Source organism: Stegostoma tigrinum, chromosome 1, assembly GCF_030684315.1.
Source record: "Stegostoma tigrinum isolate sSteTig4 chromosome 1, sSteTig4.hap1, whole genome shotgun sequence".
NCBI classification, from domain to species: domain Eukaryota; kingdom Metazoa; phylum Chordata; class Chondrichthyes; order Orectolobiformes; family Stegostomatidae; genus Stegostoma; species Stegostoma tigrinum.
In genome coordinates, this window is record NC_081354.1 from 162263565 (window position 1) to 162283282 (window position 19718).

The 19718-nt window shown below is 42.6% G+C and overlaps 1 long non-coding RNA gene across 1 annotated transcript; it reads right to left on the minus strand.

The window, feature by feature from the left end:
- Positions 1-16104: 16104 nt before the first annotated feature.
- On the minus strand, positions 16105-19708 carry LOC125457953 (uncharacterized). Its single transcript, XR_007248714.2, has 3 exons — positions 19656-19708; positions 18952-19081; positions 16105-17230 (listed from the first exon to the last, which is right to left on the minus strand). It is a non-coding gene; the product is annotated as an uncharacterized LOC125457953 (long non-coding RNA).
- Positions 19709-19718: the final 10 nt, after the last annotated feature.

A 19718-nucleotide genomic window follows, 5' to 3' on the forward strand; every position in this document is an offset into this window, starting at 1 on the left:
AATCTGATTTTACCCTCAAGTCTACATTCCTGCATATCCGCAATAATCTTTCACCCCTTGTATTCAAAAATCTATCTACCTCTGCCTTAAAAATATTTAAAGATTCTCATTGCCTATTTTTCGAGGGAAGGAATTTCAAAGGTTCACAACCCTTTGAAATAATTTATTTATCCTCATCTCTACTGTAAATGGGTAATCCCTTATTTTGTAACTATAATCCCTAGTTCTAGAATCTCCCACTGAAGGAAACATCTTTTTCACATATATCTGATCAAGTCCTCTCAGCATCTTGTACATTTTAATTAAGCTACCTCTGACTCTTCCAAACTCCAGAGGATACAGGCCTAGCCTGTCTAGCCTTTTCTCATAAGGCAATGAGGTGTTGATGGCCTAGTGGTATTATTGCTGGGCTATTAATCCAGCTATTGTTCTGGGGACCTGGGTTCAAATCCACCATAGCAGACGGTGGAATTTGAATTCAATAAAACATCTGGAATTACAAAAACTAATGATGACTGTGAATCCATTGTTAATTATTGTAAAAACCCACCAGGTTCACAAATGTCCTTTACGGAAGGAAACTGCCAATCTTACCTGGTCTGGCCTCCGTGTGACTCCATACGCTCAGCAATGTGGTTGACTCTTAACTGCCCTCTGGGAAATTAGGGATAGGCAACAAAATGCTGCCTGGCCTTCAACCGGTGAATGAATAAAGGAAAAACAAAACTGCTCAGTCCAGGGACTGGACCAACAAGCCTTCTTTGAACCACTTCAATCTCATTAACATCCTTCCGTAAGATCCTTGATATTATCTGCCAACTTTGAGATGTTACATTTTTTTCCCTTATCCAAATCATTCATATATATTGTGAATAGCTGGAGTCCCAGCACCAATCCCTGTAGCATCCCACTAGTTAATGCCTGTCAATTATCAAAGAACCCATTAATTCTTACTCTTTGTTTCCTCTTTGCCAACCAGTTTTCTATCCATCTCAAAACACTTGCCCCAGTCCTATGCACTTTAATCTTGCACATTTATCTCTTATGCAGGACTTTTTCAAATGCTTTCTGAAAGTCCAAATATATCATGTTGACTGGCTCCCCTTGTCAACACAACAAGTTACATCTTAATGGAGTCCCAACAGATTTGTCAATCATGATTTCCCCTTCTTCCATCCAGGCTGGTTATCAGTACTGTACTCCACATGTGATCTTGCCAATGTCCTGTTTAACTGAAATGTAAACTCCTTACTCATGCATTCACACTAAAAGATAATGTTTGATCAGCTTTCCTGATTACTTGCTGTTCCTGCACACTAACCTTCTGTGATTCATGCACTAGAATACCCAGATGTCTCTACATCTCAGAGCTCTGCAACCTCTCACTGTTTAGATAATATGCTTCTTTTCATTCTTTGCCAAAGTGAGCAATTTCACACTTTCCCGCATTGTACACTATTTGGGAGATCTTTGCCCACACAACCTATCTACTCACTTTGTAGATTCCTTAGGTCCTCCTCAACTCACTTTCCTGCCTATCTTTGTACCATCAGCAAATTTAGTGATCATACCTTTGGAATTATTCATATAAATTGGAGCAATGTGGTTGACTTTTAAGTGCTCTCCAAAATGGCCTATCAAGCCACTCAGTTCTATAAATTGCTACAAAGTCGTCAGAAAGAAATGAAACCAGATGGACCATCTGACATCGACTTAGGCACCAGAATAGACAATGGTTGAAACAGCCTGTTGAACTGGCAAAGTCCTCCTTACTAACCTTGGGACCAGAGTCAAATTTGGGAGAGCTGTCTCACAGGCCAGTCAAGCAATGGCCTGATATTGTCACATTTGGAATCGTACCTGACAGACAATGCCCAGACACTACCATCACCATCCCTGGATATGTCCTGTCCCACGGTCAGGACAGACACATCAGAGACAGCAGCACAATAGTATACAGTCAGGAGGGATTTGTCCTTGGAGTCACTAACATTGGTTCTAGACCCCACGAAGTCTCATGACTCCAGGATAAACATAGTCAAGGAAATTTCCCGCTGATTACCACATACAATCCTCCTTTGCTGATGAATCGGTACTACTTCATATTAAACAACACTTCGATAAAGCACTGAGGGCGGCAAGGGGACAAAATGTACTCTGCTTAAGGGATTTCAATATCCACCACCGAGAATGGCTGGATAGCAACACATCGACACAACCCGATCAATCTGGTCAGGTCCGAAAGGACATAGCTGTTAGACTGGGACTGCTCCAGGTAATGAGGGAACCAACAGGAGGGAGAAACATATGATTGCATCCTTACCAACCTACTGGCTGCAGATGTATCTGTCCAAGAATGACTGCCACACAGTTCTTGTGGAGACAAAATCCCACTTTCACATTAAGAATTCCCTTCATTGTGTTATGTGACAGTATCACTGTGATAAATGGAACAGGCTTCAAACAGATCTAAAAACTCAAGACTGAACATCATGAGGCACTGTGGGCTATCAAAAGCAGCTGAATTGTACTTGAGCACAATCGCAACCTCATTGTATCAGAGATAATGGGAACTGCAGATGCTGAAGAATCCAAGATAACAAAGTGTGGAGCTGGATGAACACAGCAGGCTAAGCAGCATCTCAGGAGCACAGAAGCTGACGTTTCAGGCCTAGACCCTTCATCAGAGAGCTCATCGCAACCTCATTGCTTGGCTTATCCCCCCACTCAACCATTACCATCAAGCCAGGGGATCAACACTGGTTCAATATAAGAATGCAGGAGGGCCTGCCAGGAGCAGCATCAAGCATGCCCAAAAATGAGCTGTCTGCAGTATTTCCACATCTAGTTCTGAATGGTGGTGCACAATTAAACAACTGACTGGAGGAGGAGGCTCCACAAACATCCCCATGCTCAATGATGGAGGAGCTTGGCACATCAGTGCAAAAGATAAGCAGTAATCTTCAGACAGAAGTGTCAAATAGATGATCCATGTTGGCCTTCTCCAATGGTCCCTAGCATTACAGATGTCAGTCTTCAGCCAGTTCAATTATCAAGAAATGGCTGGAGGCACTGGATACTGCAAAGGCTATTGGCCCTGACAATATTCCAGCAATAGTACTGAAGGCTTCTGCTCCACATCTTGCCTCTCCCCTAGCCAAGCTGTTCTAATACAGTTGCAACACTGGCATCGACCCGACAATATGGAAAATTGACCAGTATTTCCTGTACACAAAATGCAGGACAAATCCAACCTGCTAATTATGCCCCATCAAAGTACTCTCGATCATCAGTAAAGTGATGGAAGATGTCAGTAACAGCACTATCAAGCAGCACCTGCTCAACAATAACCTGCTCAAGACGCCCAGTTTGGGTTCCGCCAGGGCCACTCAGCTCCTGAATGACTCCTATACCTGTCAGTAAAAATTGCATTTGTTGGAATTGGAGGTAGACTTTTGTACCGGGGTCTGCTTGCCATTTTAAAGGTAACTTTGCTAAAATCCAACTCATTATGTTCTACAGACTATCTACCAGAAAAGATGTAGAGGAATAAATTTAAAACAGAGTTTCAGTGTGGTGCTAAAACTGTAGAGTAGTTATAATGGTGGACATAGAAACATAGAAATGTAGAAATATAGAAGATAGGAGCAGGAGGAGGCCATTCAGCCCTTTAAGCCTGCTCTGCCATTCATCATAATAATAGCTGATTGCCCAACTCAATAGCCTAATCCTGTTTTCTTTCCATAACCTTTGATCCATTTCGCTCCAAATGCTATATCTAGCCACCTCTTGAATACATTCAATGTTTTGGCATCAACTACTTCCTGTGGTAATGAATTCCACAGGCTCACCACTCCTTGAGTGAGGAAATGTCTCTTTGTCTCCATCCTAAACGGTCTACCCTGAATCCTCAGACTGTGCCCTCTGGTTCTGGACACACCCACCATTGGGAACATCCTCCCTGCAACTACCCTGTCGAGTCATTTTAAAATCTCATAAGTCTCCATGAGATCCGCCCGCATTAGTCTGAACTCCAGCAAAAACAATCCTAAACTAGTCAATCTCTCCTCATATGCAAATCCCGCCATCCCCGAAATCAACCAGGTAAACCTTTGCTACCCTCCCTCAGGAGCAACAGCATCCTTCCTCAGGAAAAGCGATCAAAACTGATCACAATATTCTAGATGTGGCCTCACCGAGACCATGGATAACTGCAACAACACATCCCTGCTCCTGTACTTGAAACCTCTCGCAATGATGGCCAATATACCATTTGCCTTCTTTACTGCCTGCTGCAACTGCATGCTTACCGTCAAAGACTGGTGCACAAGAACACCCAGGTCCCACTGCATACTCCCCTTTCCCAATTTACAGCCATTCAATCTGCCTCCTTGTTTTTGCTTCCAAAGTGAATAACCTCACATTTATCCAAATTATATTGCATCTGCCATTGATTTGTCCACTCACACAACCTGTGCTGATCATGCTGAAAGATCTTTGCATCCTCGTCACAGTTCACTCTCCTACCCAACTTGATAATACCTGCCAACTTTGAGATGTTACATTTTGTTCCCTCATCCAAATCATCAATATATATTGTGAATAGCTGGGGTCCCAGCACCAATCCCTGTAGCATCCCACGAGTTAATGCCTGTCAATTATAAAAAGACCCATTAATTCCTACTCTTTGTTTCCTCTTTTCCAACCAGTTTTCTATCCATCCCAAAACCCTTCCCCCAGTCCCATGCACTTTAATCTTGCACATTAATCTCTTATGCAGGACTTTTTCAAATGCTTTCTGAAAGTCCAAATATATCATGTTGACTGGCTCCCCTTGTTGACACAACAAGTTACATCTTAATGGAATTCCCACAGATTTGTCAATCATGATTTCCCCTTCCTACATCCATGCTGACTCTGTCTGGCCCTGCTAGCATGTTCTATATGCTCCGCAATAAAGTCCTTGGGAATGGATTTGTGAATTTTCCCCACTACTTATGTAAGGCTTACTCTCCTAATGTTCCCCGTTTTCTCTCTATCTCCCTTTTTGAATATTGGAGTGACATTAGCTACTCTCTAAACTCCAGAGACTATTCCAGAGTGTACAGAATCCTGGAAGATGACCAGCAAAATATCCGCTATTTCAAGAGCCACTTCCTTAAGTACTCTGAGATTTGGATTACCAGGCCCAGAGGATTTAATCACCTTCAATTCCATCAATCCCAGCACCATTTCTCTCCTAATATTGATCTCCCTCAATTCTTTCCTCTTGCCAAATCTTGCATTTTCCAACATTGTTGTTAGCTGATTTGTGTCCTCTTTTGTGAAGACAGAACCAAAATGTGTATTCAGTTGCTGAGTCATTTCTTTATCCTCTATTACACATTCCCCCTGTTTCTGTCTGTAGGGGACCCACATTTGTCTTCACCAATCTCTTTCTCTTCATGTACCGTTCGAAATTCTTAGTCAATTTTAATGTTCCCTGCAAGCTTTCTTTCATACAGTATTCTCCCCTTCTTAATCAATCCATTGGTCCTTCTTTGCTGAATTCTAAACTGCTCCCAATCCTCAGACATATTATTTTTCTTGGCTAATCTGTATACTTCTTCCTTGGCTTGGATACTATCTCTAATTTCCTTTGTAAGCCATGGATTGGTCTTCTTACTCATTTTGCTTTTGTGCCAGACAGGAGTAAACAGTATAACTGTGAAGCTGGATGAATACAGCAGGCCAAGCAGCATCTCAGGAGCATGTTCATCCAGCTTCACATTTTGTTATCTTGGATTCTCCAGCATCAGCAGTTCCCATTATCTCTGATCACAGGAGTAAACAGTAGTTGCAGCTCCCCCATGCATTCCTTGAATTTTTGCCATTGCCTATCCACTGTCATCCCTTTAAATAACTCTCCCCAATCTGTCAAGGCCAACTCATGCCTCATATCTTCATTGTTTCCTTTATTAAGATTCAGCACCCTAGTCTCCCAATCAACTAACTCACTCTCCATCTTGATAAAAAAACTATCATGTTACGGTCAGTCATTCCCAACATTTCTTGCACTAGTAAATTAGCAATGATGTCCTTCTCATTGCACAGTACACAGTCTACGATGGCCTGCTCTCTAGTTGGTTCCTCCACATATTGGTCAAGGAAACCAACCTGTATACATTCCAGAAATTCCTATTCTACAGCACTGTGGCTAATTTGATCTGCCCAATGTATGTGCAAATTAAAATCATTCGTGATCACTGATATTCCCTTATCACATGCATCTCTAATTTCCTGTTTAATGCCATTCCCTTTATAACCATTGCAGCTTGGAGATCTATATATGACACCCACTAACATTTTTTGTTTTTTGGTATTTCTCAACTCTACCTATACAGATTCCACATTGTCAGAGCTAATATCCTCTCTCGCTATTGTGTTATATTCCTGTTTAACCAGCAACACCACTCCACAACCTTTTTCTTTTTGCCTGTCCTTCCTAAATATCAAATACCCGGGGACATTCAGTTCCCATTCCTGGTCACCGTGGAGTCATGTCCCCATAATCGCAATTATATTGTACCTGCTTACATCTGTCTGTATGATTAGTTCACCACTTTATTGCAAATGCTCCTCCATTAAGGCACAAAGCTGTTAAGCTTGTTTTTTTAACATTGTTTGTCTCATTCTTATTTTTACTCAATAGCTGTGTTTGAATTTTGTCCTTGGTTTCTCTGCCTATCACTTTTCTTATTCCCTTTTCTCCTTACTCCCTCCTTCTCTGACTCCTTACATAGGTTCCCATCCCCCGGCATATCAACTTGAACCCTCCCCAATTGCTCTAGCAAACACTCCCCCGGGACATCAGCCTCAGTCCTGCCCAGGGGTAACCCCTCAATTTATACAGGTCCCACATCCCCCAGAACCGGTCCCAATGCCCCAAGAATCTGAAACCCTCCTCTGAAACCATCTTTTCGGCCATGTATTCATTCACTATATCCTATCATTTGTATTCTGACTCGCACATGACACCAGTATTAATGCTAAGATCACGACAATTGAGGTCTGATTTATTAACTTTCTTCCTGGCTCCCAGTATTCTGCTTGTAGGACCTCATCCCTTTTATTACCTATGACATTTGTACAAATGTGTGCCACGACCACTGGCTGTTCGTCTTCCCCTCCAGAGTGTCCTGTATCCGCTCCCAGACATCCTTGACCCAAGCACCAGGAATGCAATGTATAGACTGGGATAGACACATTGCAAAGAGCTGAGGGGGCAAGAGCTTCTCTAGTGTTTTCATATAATCTTCTAGGTCACTATTTTCTTGTCCAATGAAGAAAATGCATTGCTGGATCTTGTTTAGGGAAGAAGGTCAATTGATCAAATATAAGCAGGGGAATGTTAAGCCAACCAGAATCAAAGTAACAAGTCTATGGAAAAGGAGAAGGAGCACTCAGGGTGAAAATAATTAATTGGGGGATTGATTTAATTGTGTTAAGACAGCACATGGCACCAGTAAATTGGAATCAAAGATCAGTAGGCAAAAGCATAATGGAACAATGAGTTGTATTTAAAAATGAGATCATTTGAATACTTTCAAGCTACATTCACCAGAGCTAGCACAGTAGCATAACTAAAAGCAGACTTTCACAATTGTGTGAGGAAGCCAGTAAAATGGAATCCAAAAAGGATGTTCTTGGCAGATGTCAAATTTATGAGTGTGAATCAGGCTGAATGTAGAAAGTTCATGGGGGACAATACTCCCGCTAATTTAGTTATTCCTGTACAGACCTCTGAGTTCTCAGCATGGTATATTTAAGTCAGAGCAGAAGTCATACAGTGGGGGATAATGAAGTATGCACTAAATTTCTCAGCAGCCACTTAGGTTACTGGGGAGAATGAAAGGAGAAATGAGGAGCAAAGAAAGATTTTGGCTGTTAACATAAGAAGGATATACAAGTGCCCTTGCACATGAAACTTTCCCAATCTATCATCATCTAATTAATAATCTGGCTTTCTGTATTTTTCTTACTGAAGTGGATAACCATGTTTTTCCACAGTTTTCTGCATCTGCCACATATTTTCCCACTTACTTGTAGAATTGCCCTAAAGCTTCTTTACATCCATTTCTGACTGAGAAAGGATAGATAGAAGGCAAAAAGTTAAAACAGTGGACGCCTAACAAGATTTGGGGGTTCAGGTGCACAGATCTTTAAAATACCACAAACAGGTGCAGAATATAGTCAAGAAGACTAACGGAATGCTGGCTCCCATGTCTAAAGGGCTGAAATATAGGGATGTAAGTATTACATTATCTTTACAAAACTCTAGTTAGAGGACTCTACCAGATCTGGGAAGCACATCTTAGAAATGATGTTTTGGTCCTGGAGGGAGTTCAACACAGGTTTGTAAGGATGATAGCTAGACTTCAGGGGTTAAGTTATTCAGAGAGATAAGCCAAATAAGGTCTTTATTCTCTAGAATTTAGAAGGTTTAAGAGTGATCTAATTGAGATCTTCAGGACATTAACAGGGATAGAGAACAATATATTACCTCCACGGGTTGAAAATTCTAGAACCAAGGCAGTAGTCTAAGAATTAGGACCAGACCATTCATGACATATGTTAAAAAGCACTTCTACACGCAAACAGTGGTGGAAGTTTGTAACTCACTTTCTTAAATGGTGGTCAATGCTAATTCAATTGTTAAATTTAAATCTGAGACGGACAATTTTTATTAAGCAAGCGTATCAAGGGATATGGGCCCAAGACAGGCGTATGAAGTTGGGCCATAGATCAGCCATGATTGTATTGAATGTCTGAGTAGGCTTGAGGGGCTGAATAGCCTACTCCTGTTTCTATAATGACTGCTGTGCAGGACCAGGCTGTCTACAGTGGCACCATTCAGTTCATGGAGGCAGCCACGTGTCCTCATGCCAGAGATATATATCAGACAGAAGTTGGACAGATTAATCTATCCTCTGCTGCAGTCTACACATCATCTTTTGTCTCTCTGTTAGCCATGCCCTGCTTGCCTCTGCATCCCTCTGTCAGTTCATGAATGGCTAGGTCCAGACACACATCATTTGTGCTGGGCTCACTGACAGACAGTCCTCCTGCTGTCCTCAGAAATTCAGAGGCATTGGTTGTCTCTTCTTCCTCTAGCTGCAGCCTGTGCCAGTGCAATGCTCAGCAAAATCACCCTGCACCTACTCCAGGTATACTACAGCAAGGTGGAAATCTAGGCGCTGGTGGAGGGTGGGATGGAGCACGTTGATGATGCTTCATCTGAGGTTCCTGCCTACTTCTCCTCACAAGAGTGCTCTTCAGGCTGAAGTTCTCTTTTTAAACCTGCCTTGGAAGTAGGACCTGGAGGCTGCAGAGAAAAACATAATGACTTGTTAGTGTGACGAGCCACTGCCCTCACCCAAAGTGTTATGAAGATGTTGGTGTTTGATGTGCAATTGGAAATAGCAGGTTGAAGGTTTTCTCACGCGATGGCTAGGTGTATCCAATCTCCTTCAGCATGTGACCTTTGTCCTCCTGAATCTCTATTGTCTCTTCTTCAGAAGTGGTGACAACTTTTTTGTCAAGCATTCCCTCATTGCCTGTGCACGCTTATTGCTAGTTGTGCATGCTCTTCTATGGAAGAAGAGAAGCATTAAGAGACTTTAGGATGGTTACATGAGCACTATCCCTGCAATGATCAATCTAGATTAAGATATTAATACATAGCTCTGTGAAAATTTACTGTGTGCAATGCTTCTAAGAAGGATGTGGTATGGAGGAAATTAAGAGTGAAAGGGCTCTGTATGAATGGGGGTTCAGTGGTCAAAGAGATAAAGCTAATGAAAAGAAAAACTAGGGAAGATGTTTAAGAGGGAGGGGAAATATCTGGTTGTCATCTTCTATGTTGGTACTAATGACATTAAACCATACTGAGAACAGTGTTGTGGCAAAATGAAATAACTAGAGCTGTAGACAGTGTTTGAATTAATTAGAGAGAGGGAGTGGTTGGGAGGCAGAAAAAGCCAGAGGGTATAGCAGAATCACAGGGCATCTATTTGGATAATGATAGCCAGAGTGTAGCCAGAAGGGACACAGTGTAAAAACATGGAAAAACAGGCAGTGTGGAAAGCTAAGGGGATGCTGGCCTTCATAGTGGGAGGATTTGAGTATAGATGTTATACAGGACCTTGGTGAGGTCACACCTTGAGTATTGTGTGCAGTTTTGGTCTCCGAGTCTGAGGAAGGACATTCTTGGTATTGAGGGAGTCCAGTGAAGGTTCACCATACTGGTTCCCAGGATGCAGGACTGACATATGAGGAAAGACTGGATCAACTAGGTTTGTATTCTCTGGAATTTAGAAGAATGAGGGGTATCTCACAGAAACATATAAAATCCTGATGGCTCTGGACAGGCTAGATGTGAGAAAAATGTTCCTGATGTTAGGGCAGTCCAGAACTAGGGTTCACTGTTTAAAAATAAGGGGTAAGCCATTCAGGACTGAGATGAGGCAGAATTTCTTCATTCAGAGAGTTGTGAACCTGTGGAATTCTCTCCCACAAGAAGCTGCAGGAGCTAGTTCACTAGGTTTTTCAGGAGGGAGCTGGATGTGGTCCTTATAGCTAAAAGCATCAAGGGAGAGGAAAGGCATGGTATACTGAGATTGCATGGTCAGCCATAATCGTACTGAATGGTGGTGCAGGCTCAAAGGGTTGAATGGCCTACTCCAAAGCTGATTTTGTGTTGTTAACAGCAGAATATAGGGTCAAAGGGGAAAAAAATGATAAAACGAAAAAGAAATTATTTGAATGCTGAAAGCATTTGAAACAAAGGAAATAAACTAATGGCATAACTAACAAGTTGCCATTTTAGGGACAAAGGTACCTAGGTACAGATTCATAAGTGCAAATTCTTTGGTAAAACAAATTCGAAAAATAAAGAAATAAGAGGTCCAGCATTACAGACCAAAGGAATAAATGAGGAAAATAAAGAAATAAGAGGTCCAGCATTACAGACCAAAGGAATAAATGAGGAAAATAAAGAAATAAGAGGTCCAGCATTACAGACCAAAGGAATAAATGAGGAAAATAAAGAAAAAGCTCAGAGTAACAGTCCTTCCAATCCAATCCATACTGGCACCTAGGCTCTAGTCTGCACCTGGCCTTGAATCCAGGCTCTTGAGGCTAGGAGACTGCTCTGGAATCATCGCGAGGCCAGAGGTCAATGCTGAGGCTGCTGAAATGGCAGCTTTGTCGCGACAGGATGAAATAATACCAGGAAATGATCTTGGGTCGGAAGATGTACAAAATGCGGAGGAATGGAATTGTGGGAGATATAGCAGTTTGGATCAGAAATTGGCTTGTCGAAAGAAGACAGAGGGTGGTAGTTGATGGGAAATGTTCATCCTGGGGACCAGTTACTAGTGGTGTACCGCAAGGGTTGGTGTTGGGTCCACTGCTGTTTGTCATTTTTATAAATGACCTGGATGAGGGCGTAGAAGGATGGATTAGTAAATTTGCAGACGGCACTAAGGTCGGTGGAGTTGTGGATAGTGACGAAGGATGCTGTAGGTTGCAGAGAGACATAGATAAGCTGCAGAGCTGGGCTGGGAGGTAGCAAATGGAGTTTAATGCCGACAAGTGTGAGGTGATGCACTTTGGTAGGAGTAACCAGAAGGCAAAGTACAGGGCTAATGGTAAGATTCTTAGCAGTGTAGATGAGCAGAGAGATCTCGGTGTCCATGTACACAGATCCTTGAAAGTTGCCACCCAGGTTGACAGGGCTGTTAAGAAGGCATACAGTGTTTTAGCTTTTATTAATAGAGGGATTGAGTTCCGGAACCAAGAAGTTATGGTGAAGCTGTACAAAACTCTGGTGCAGCCGCACTTGGAGTATTGCGTACAGTTCTGGTCACCGTATTATAAGAAGGATGTGGAAGCTTTGGAAAGGGTGCAGAGGAGATTTACTAGGATGTTGCCTGGTATGGAGGGAAGGTCTTACGAGGAAAGGCTGATGGACTTGAGGCTGTTTTCATTAGAGAGAAGAAAGTTGAGAGGTGACTCATTTGAAACAAATAAAATAATCAGAGGGTTAGATAGGGTGGATAGGGAGAGCCTTTTTCCTAGGATGGTGACAGCGAGCACGAAGGGGCATAGCTTTAAATTGAGGGGTGAAAGATATAGGACAGATGTCAGAGGTAGTTTCTTTACTCAGAGAGTAGTAAGGGAATGGAACGCTCTGCCTGCAACGGTAGTAGATTCGCCAACTTTAGGTACATTTAAGTCGTCATTGGATAAGCATATGGATGTACATGGAATAGTGTAGGTTAGATGGGCTTGAGATCGGTATGATAGGTCGGCACAACATCAAGGGCCGAGAGCCTGTACTGTGCTGTATTGTTCTATTCTATTCTATTCTAATCCATATGGATGGAGGTGAGAAGTAAAAGTGGGAATAAAACACGAGTTGAGGTAATCTATCAGCTCCTCTAACAGTTGCTATATGGTAGGACTCAGAAGAAATCGGGGATAACGAGAGCATGTATATAAATGCAATACATTAATTATGGGCGACTTTAATCTTCATGTAGATTAGGAAAGTTTGATTGGCAGACGTAACCATGAGGAAGAATTCATAGAGTGTATTCAAGACAGTTTCTGAGAACATTATGTTGTGGATTCAACCAGGCAACAAGCTATTCTGGATCTGTTAATGTCTAATGAGGTGGGTTTAATAGATGATCTCCGAGTAAAAGACTCCCCAGAAAAGAGTGACCAGAACATGATACAATTTAGCATTCACTTTAAAAGGGAGAAATTTGAGTCAGAAATAATTGTGCTAAACATGAATTAGGGTAATTATAAAATAATGAGGACAGCACAAACAGGAGTGGTAAATAAAACCCAAAAGAACTGCGGATTCTGTAAATCAGAAACAAAAACAAAGTTGTTGGAAAAGCTCAGCAGGTCTGGCAGCATCTATGAAGGAGAAAACAGAGTTAACGTTTCAGGTCAGGTGACCCTTCCTCGGAGCTGATGGTGGCTGGGAAAACGTCAGTTTACATGCAGAAAATAGGGAGGTGGGTGGGGTAGGGAGTAACTGATAGGATAGAGCCCAAAGAGAGAGAAAGACAGTTGGACAGACAAAGGAGTTGCTAACGATCAGGCTGGGAGGGTTACGCTTCGTTTCCCCAATGTCGAGGAGACCACATTGGTGAGCAGCAAATGCAGGAGACGAAATTCTGAGATGTGCAGGTGAAGTGTTGCTTCACATGGAAGGTATGTTTGGGCCCTTGGATACTGCGGAGGGAGGAGGTAAATGAGCAGGTGTTGCACCTTCACTGGTTACAGGGGTAGGTGCTGCAGGACTGTGGGGAGGTCTTGGGGGGGGTGAATGAAGTGTGGATCAGGGTGTCCCAGAGGGAACGGTCCCTGTGGAAGGTGGAAAAGGGAAGGGAGGGGAATATGTGTCTGATGGTGGCATGTTGCTGGACATGGCGGAAATGGCATCTGATGATCTTCTGGATGTGGATGCTGGTGGGATGGTAGGTGAGGATAAGGGGAACCCTATCGCTGTTGCCGGAGGAAAGAGAAAGGGTGACGGTGGAAGTGGGGGTGATGGGTCAGACCTGGTTGAGGGCCCTGTCGACAACGGAGCTGGGAATCCTCGGTTGAGGAATAATGTGGACATTTCGGAGGCTCCCTTGTTGAAATTGGCCTCACCTGAACATATGCAACAGAGACAGAGGAACTGAGAGAATGGGATGGAGTCTTTACAGGAAGTGGGTTGTGAGGATGTATAGTCCAGGTAGCTGTGGGAGTTGGTGGGTTTGTAATGGATATTAGTGGCCAGTCTATACCCAGAAATGGAAACAGAAATGTCAAGAAAGGTAAGGGAGGAGTCAGAGATAGACCAGGTGAAAGTGAAGGCAGGGTGGAAATTGGAGGCAAAATTGATGAAGTTTTCCAATTCCAGACAAGAGAGGGAAGCAGCTCCGATGATAGCCTCGATGTATTGGAGAAAGAATTGTGGTGGGGGCCAGAATAGGACTGGAAGAAGGAATGTTCCACGTGCCCCACAAAGAGACAGGCATAACTAGGTCCCATGTGGGTACCCATGGCAACCCCTCTTACCAGAAGAAAATGGAGGAGTTGAAAGACAAGTTTTTGAACGTGAGGGGCAAGCTTGGTCAAGTGGAGGAGGGTTGTGGTGGGTGGGGATGGTTCAGGTCTTTGCTCCAGGAAGAAGTGGAGAGCCCCAAGACCCTCCTGGTGGGGAATGGATGTGTAAAAGGATTGCACATGCATGGTAAAGAGGAGGTGGCTGGAGCTGGTAAACTGGAAGTCAGATGAAGCGTAAGTGGGTAGGGATTGGACTGGGAGAGAAGACTGAGTCAAGGTAGGAAGAGATGAGTTCTGTGGGGCAGGAGGAGGCTGAAACAATGGGTCTGCCTGGACAGTCCTGTTTGTGGATTTTTGGCAAGAGGTAGAAATGAGCTGTTTGGGGTTGGGGAACTTCTAGCTTGGAAGCAGAGGAGGGGAGATCACCGGATTAAATGAGATCTGTAACCATAGAGGATACAATGGCCTGATGTGCCACAGTGGGGTCACAGTCCAGGGGAAGGTAGTAGGATGTACCTGAGAGCTGGTGCTCAGCCTCTGCAAGGTAGAGGTTAGTACACCAGACTACAACAGCACCACCCTTATCGGCAGGCTTGATGACAAAGTCAGGGTTGGATCTGAGTGCATGGAGTGCAGTTTGGAGGGAGATAGGTTGGATTTGTTGAGGGGCAATGAAATTGAGGCAACTAATGGTCACGTTGACAGTTCTCAATGAAAAGATCAAGTACAGGTAAAAGGCTGGAGGGAGGGGTCTAGGTGGAGGGAGAGTGTTGGAGTTGGGCAAAGTGGTCTGTGCGACGGGGAGAGGACACTTGTCCAAAGAAATGAACATGGAGGCGAAGACAGCGGAAGAAGAGTTCAGCATTATGTAGTGCCCAAAATTTGTTAAGGTGGGGGTGCAGAGGAATAAAGCTGAGCCCTTTGCTGAGTACAGAGCATGCAGCATTAGACAACGGAAGGTTAGGAGGGATGGTGAATACCTTACAGGAGGTGGGGGGGGATGTTGGGGGAGGGGATAGAGTCAGAGGGAAGTGTACTAAGTAACTAGTAGAAGACAGGAAGTTTGGATAAGGAGGGCATTTTTAGAATAGCAACCTGTAACTAGTGGTGTGCCACAGAAATCAGTATTGTGGCCACAATCATTTACAATATATATTAATGATTTGGATGAGGAAGTAATTGTGCTGTAGTCGTGTTTCTAAACGACGCAAAAATAGTTGGGAAGGCAAATGGTGAGGATGGTATAAAGAGTCTGCAGTGGGGTAAGTGAGTGGATAAAAACTTGGCAGATGGAAACTATTGTGGGCAAATGTGAGATTATGTATTTGGCAGGAAGAATAGATCTGAATATTATTTAAACTGAGAACGACTGCAGTAAGCTACAGCACAGAGACATTTCGGAATCTTCATCCATGAATCACAAAAAGCTAGCATCCAAGATCAGCTGGTAACAAGGAAGGAAAATGGAATATTTACCTTTATTTAGAAGGGTATGAGGTATAAAATAGAGATATCTTGCTTTAACAATGTAACAGCTGTAATACTGTGAACAGCTTTGGGCTCTCTTTTAAGGAAGGATATACTGACATTGGAAACAGTCCAGAGGACGTTCACAATGCTGATCCTGGGCATGCAGGGATTGACTAACGAGAAGATGTTGAGTTGTATTGGCTGTACTCACAGGAACTTAGAAGATTGAGAAACATACAATATTCTTAGGGGACTTGACAGGGCATATGCGGAAAGATGTGACCCATTTGTGGGTGAGTCTAAGGCCAGAGGGCATAATCTCAGAGTTAGGGGTTGCCCAGTAGGGCAGAAATAAGGAAGAATTTCCACTACCAATCTGTGAAATTCTTTATCACAGTCGGTTTTTAAACCTGAATCATTAAATATATTCAAGGCTGAGGTAAGATTTTTAATCAGTAAGGGAATCAAGGGGAATGGGATGAGACAGGATAGTGGAACTCACTGGATGGTGGACCAGATTCAACTGACAGAATGGTCTACTTCTGCTGCTATTTCTTATGGAGTTATGATTTTTGAAAATTCACTCATAGGACATGGGTGATGCTGGCTGTCCAGCATTTATTATCCATCCCTAATTGCACTTCAGAAGGTGGTGGTGAGCTGTCTTCTTGAACCAATGCCGTCTAGGTGATGTAGGTAGATTCAGTGTTGCTAGAAGAAAGCAGAGTTAACGATTTGAGTTTAGGTCTTTGGAAATGAAGCAAGGTGTAAATGTGATGGATTTTATTTTGCCATTGTCCAGTTAACGAGTCACATTCCACACATTGACCACCTTCTTTGTGAAAAAGTTGCCCCTCAGTTTGCTTTTAAATCTTTCCTTTCTCACATTAAATCTACCACATTAAACTCTAGTTTTGGACTCCCCTATCCCAGGAAAAAGACCTTGGCTATTCACCCTATCCATGTCCCAAATGATTTTATAAACCTCTATAAGGTCACCTGTCAGCATCTAATGGTCGAGGGAAAAATGTCCCAGCTATTCAATCTCTCCCTATAGCTCAAACCCTCCAATCCTGGCAACATCCTGTAAATTTTTCTGAACCCTTTCAAGTTTCATCTTTTCTATAGCAAGGAGTTCAGAATTGAATACAGTATTCCAAAAGTGGCCTTACTAATGTTCTGTCCAGCTGGAACATGATGTCCCAACTCCCATACTCATTGCACTGACCAACGAAGGTAAGCATTGCAAACGCATTCATCACATTTAATGTAAGCGAAGGCTGCGTGTCAAATTCAGAGTGGACTGAACCCACAACTTTCTGGCAGCAGGGAGAGAGAGTGATACCATCTAAGCAGAGCTAATATCTACAGATGTGACGCTATTAAATCAATAATTGCACGGGCAAAGAGAAAGAAAAAGACACATTGGTTCAAAATATTAATTGTCATCTCAACAGAATCACCAGAGATCTGCAAGACTTTAGCTCTGCAATAATGGGTTTCACTGCAATCTGTGAGTGTCAGGACATGGCTCCAAGGTCAGTGCTGTCAACTTCAACTGATTAATTTTGATCATCAATTTGCTTGAAGTAAGGAAGCTCTCCCCATCTGTTTTGTAAGCCCAAAAGCGCCCAACTTCAACAACCTGAGGGAAAGGTAATAAATAGTTCTTTTACATTAATAAGCAGCATTATTAGACAACTAACATTACATCAAATATTGCAGTTGCAATTATATTGCTATACATGCCAAATACATTCCAGTCAAACTGAAAAACCAAAATTGCCACGGGTTTTGGCATTTTGTGATTTAGAGCAAAGTTAATCAACATTCTTTTTCAAACCGCATTCAATCAACCTTGTTACCTTTATTTCTGTAACACTGCCAAAAGAAATTAACATCTATTTCAAGGCATAACTGAACTCCAATCATGCTGCATTTTTGCAAACAACAAGTGTAAAAGTTGTGGCAGTTTGCTACTGAGGTATGGTCCTGTTTAGTTCATACGGTGAGGGGAGGGCCTTCCTGGCCCTCTTCAGTCATTCCCCAAGGCATAGTAGCATCCGCTGACACCAACTGTGCAATGATAAATTCTGACTGAATAATCATTTCTTTCAGACTGTGCACTCCTATACACAATAGAAAACCAATCTTTTAAAAAATTAAATAAAAATCTGTGTTTAGCACTCTTTCTCTTCAGAACATAGAACATAGAACAGTACAGCACAGAACAGGCCCTTCAGCCCACGATGTTGTGCCGACCATTGATCCTCATGTATGCACCCTCAAATTTCTGTGACCATATGCATGTCCAGCAGTCTCTTAAATGTCCCCAATGACCTTGCTTCCACAACTGCTGCTGGCAACGCATTCCAGGCTCTCACAACTCACTGTGTAAAGAACCCGCCTCTGACATTCCCTCTATACTTTCCTCTAACCAGCTTAAAACTATGACCCCTCGTGTTAGCCATTTCTGCCCTGGGAAATAGTCTCTGGGTATCAACTCTATCTATGCCTCTCATTTTCTTGTATACCTCCTCCTTTTCTCCAATGAGAAAAAGTCCGAGCTCAGTCAACCTCTCTTCATAAGATAAGCCCTCCAGTCCAGGCAGCATCCTGGTAAACCTCCTCTGAACCCTCACCAAAGCATCCACATCTTTCCTATAATAGGGCGACCAGAACTGGACGCAGTATTCTAAGTGCGGTCGAACCAAAGTTTTATAGAGCTGCAACAAGATCTCACGACTCTTAAACTCATGCTTAAGCTGCATGCTTTTTCATCTTCATAGGTTAGGGGCGGCAGATTTCCTTCCAAAAGGGCATTGGGGAATCAGTTTTTATGAAATCGGCTGTGATTATATAATCAACATTTGTCCATCTTTTATATTGAACTAAAATTTCACCATCTGCCATGGTGGGATTCAAAGCCATGCCCTCAGATGCCATTAGCCTGAGATTCTGGATTACCAATCCATTTGCATTACCAGTTGACTGACAACTTTTTGCAATGCAGTACCTTACATTGGCTGCAGCTTGGTGGATGAGGGAAAGAAGACTATAAGAAGACAAATCATAGAATTGTTGTGGTGGAGGAGGTCATTCAAAAGCATTCTATCTGGGTGCATAACAGGCTGGTATGGCAACTACTCTGCCCAGGACTGTAACAAACTACAGTAAGTTGTGCGCACATTATCAAGGACGCCTTCCACCCCAATAATGGTCTCTTACAAATTCTCCCATCAGGCAAAAGATACAGAAGCTTGAACACATGCACCAACAGGTTCAAGAACGGTAACTTCCTTGCTGTTATTAGACTGTTCAATGGACTTCTCAAACTTCCAATAATGTTGATCTTGCTTTGCACACCTCAAGTGCAGCTGTATCTTTGTATGCCTCGCTCTGTCTAAACATCTTGATCTGTATGTCCTTGTTTCGTATGATCTCTGCCTATACTGCTCGCAAATCAAAGTTCTTCACTGCATTTAGGTACGTGCGACTGTAATAAATCAAATCAAATTATTCAGATCATGCCTACATGCATTTTCTTACCGAGTTCCAATCTCCTGCCTTTTCTCCCATGTCTCTGCACACTGTTTCTATTCAAGTAATCATACAACGCCCTCTCGAAGTCCTCAATTGAACCTGCTTCCACCATATGATAGGGCAATGTTGTGCTCCTGAGATGCTGCTTGGCCTGCTGTGTTCATCCAGCTTCACACTTTGTCATCTTGGATTCTCCAGCATCTGCAGTTCCCATTATCACTGATGCATGAAATGTTTTGCTAAGTGGGAATGTGAATTTTGTCTTGTGTTTTTTTTTAAGTATTTTTATTCATATAAAAATTAATAATCATACAAAGATTCTAATTCTGTTATGTACAATCATATGAAACAGTGAAACAAACACAAACATTGGAATTTAATGGAAAATGAATTTTTTTAAAAAATCCCACAGAGCTACCACGCAGCTGCAAATAACAGGGGAATTTTTAACAAATGGAGGATGAAATTATTTACATTTTAAGGCAAGGAGTGGTATCTGTACCTTGCTTTATTACCATGTTACCTACCTCAGTCAATGAGGACTGAAACGGAGAACCTCAAGAAAACAAGGTGACCTTCCCATGTCATTG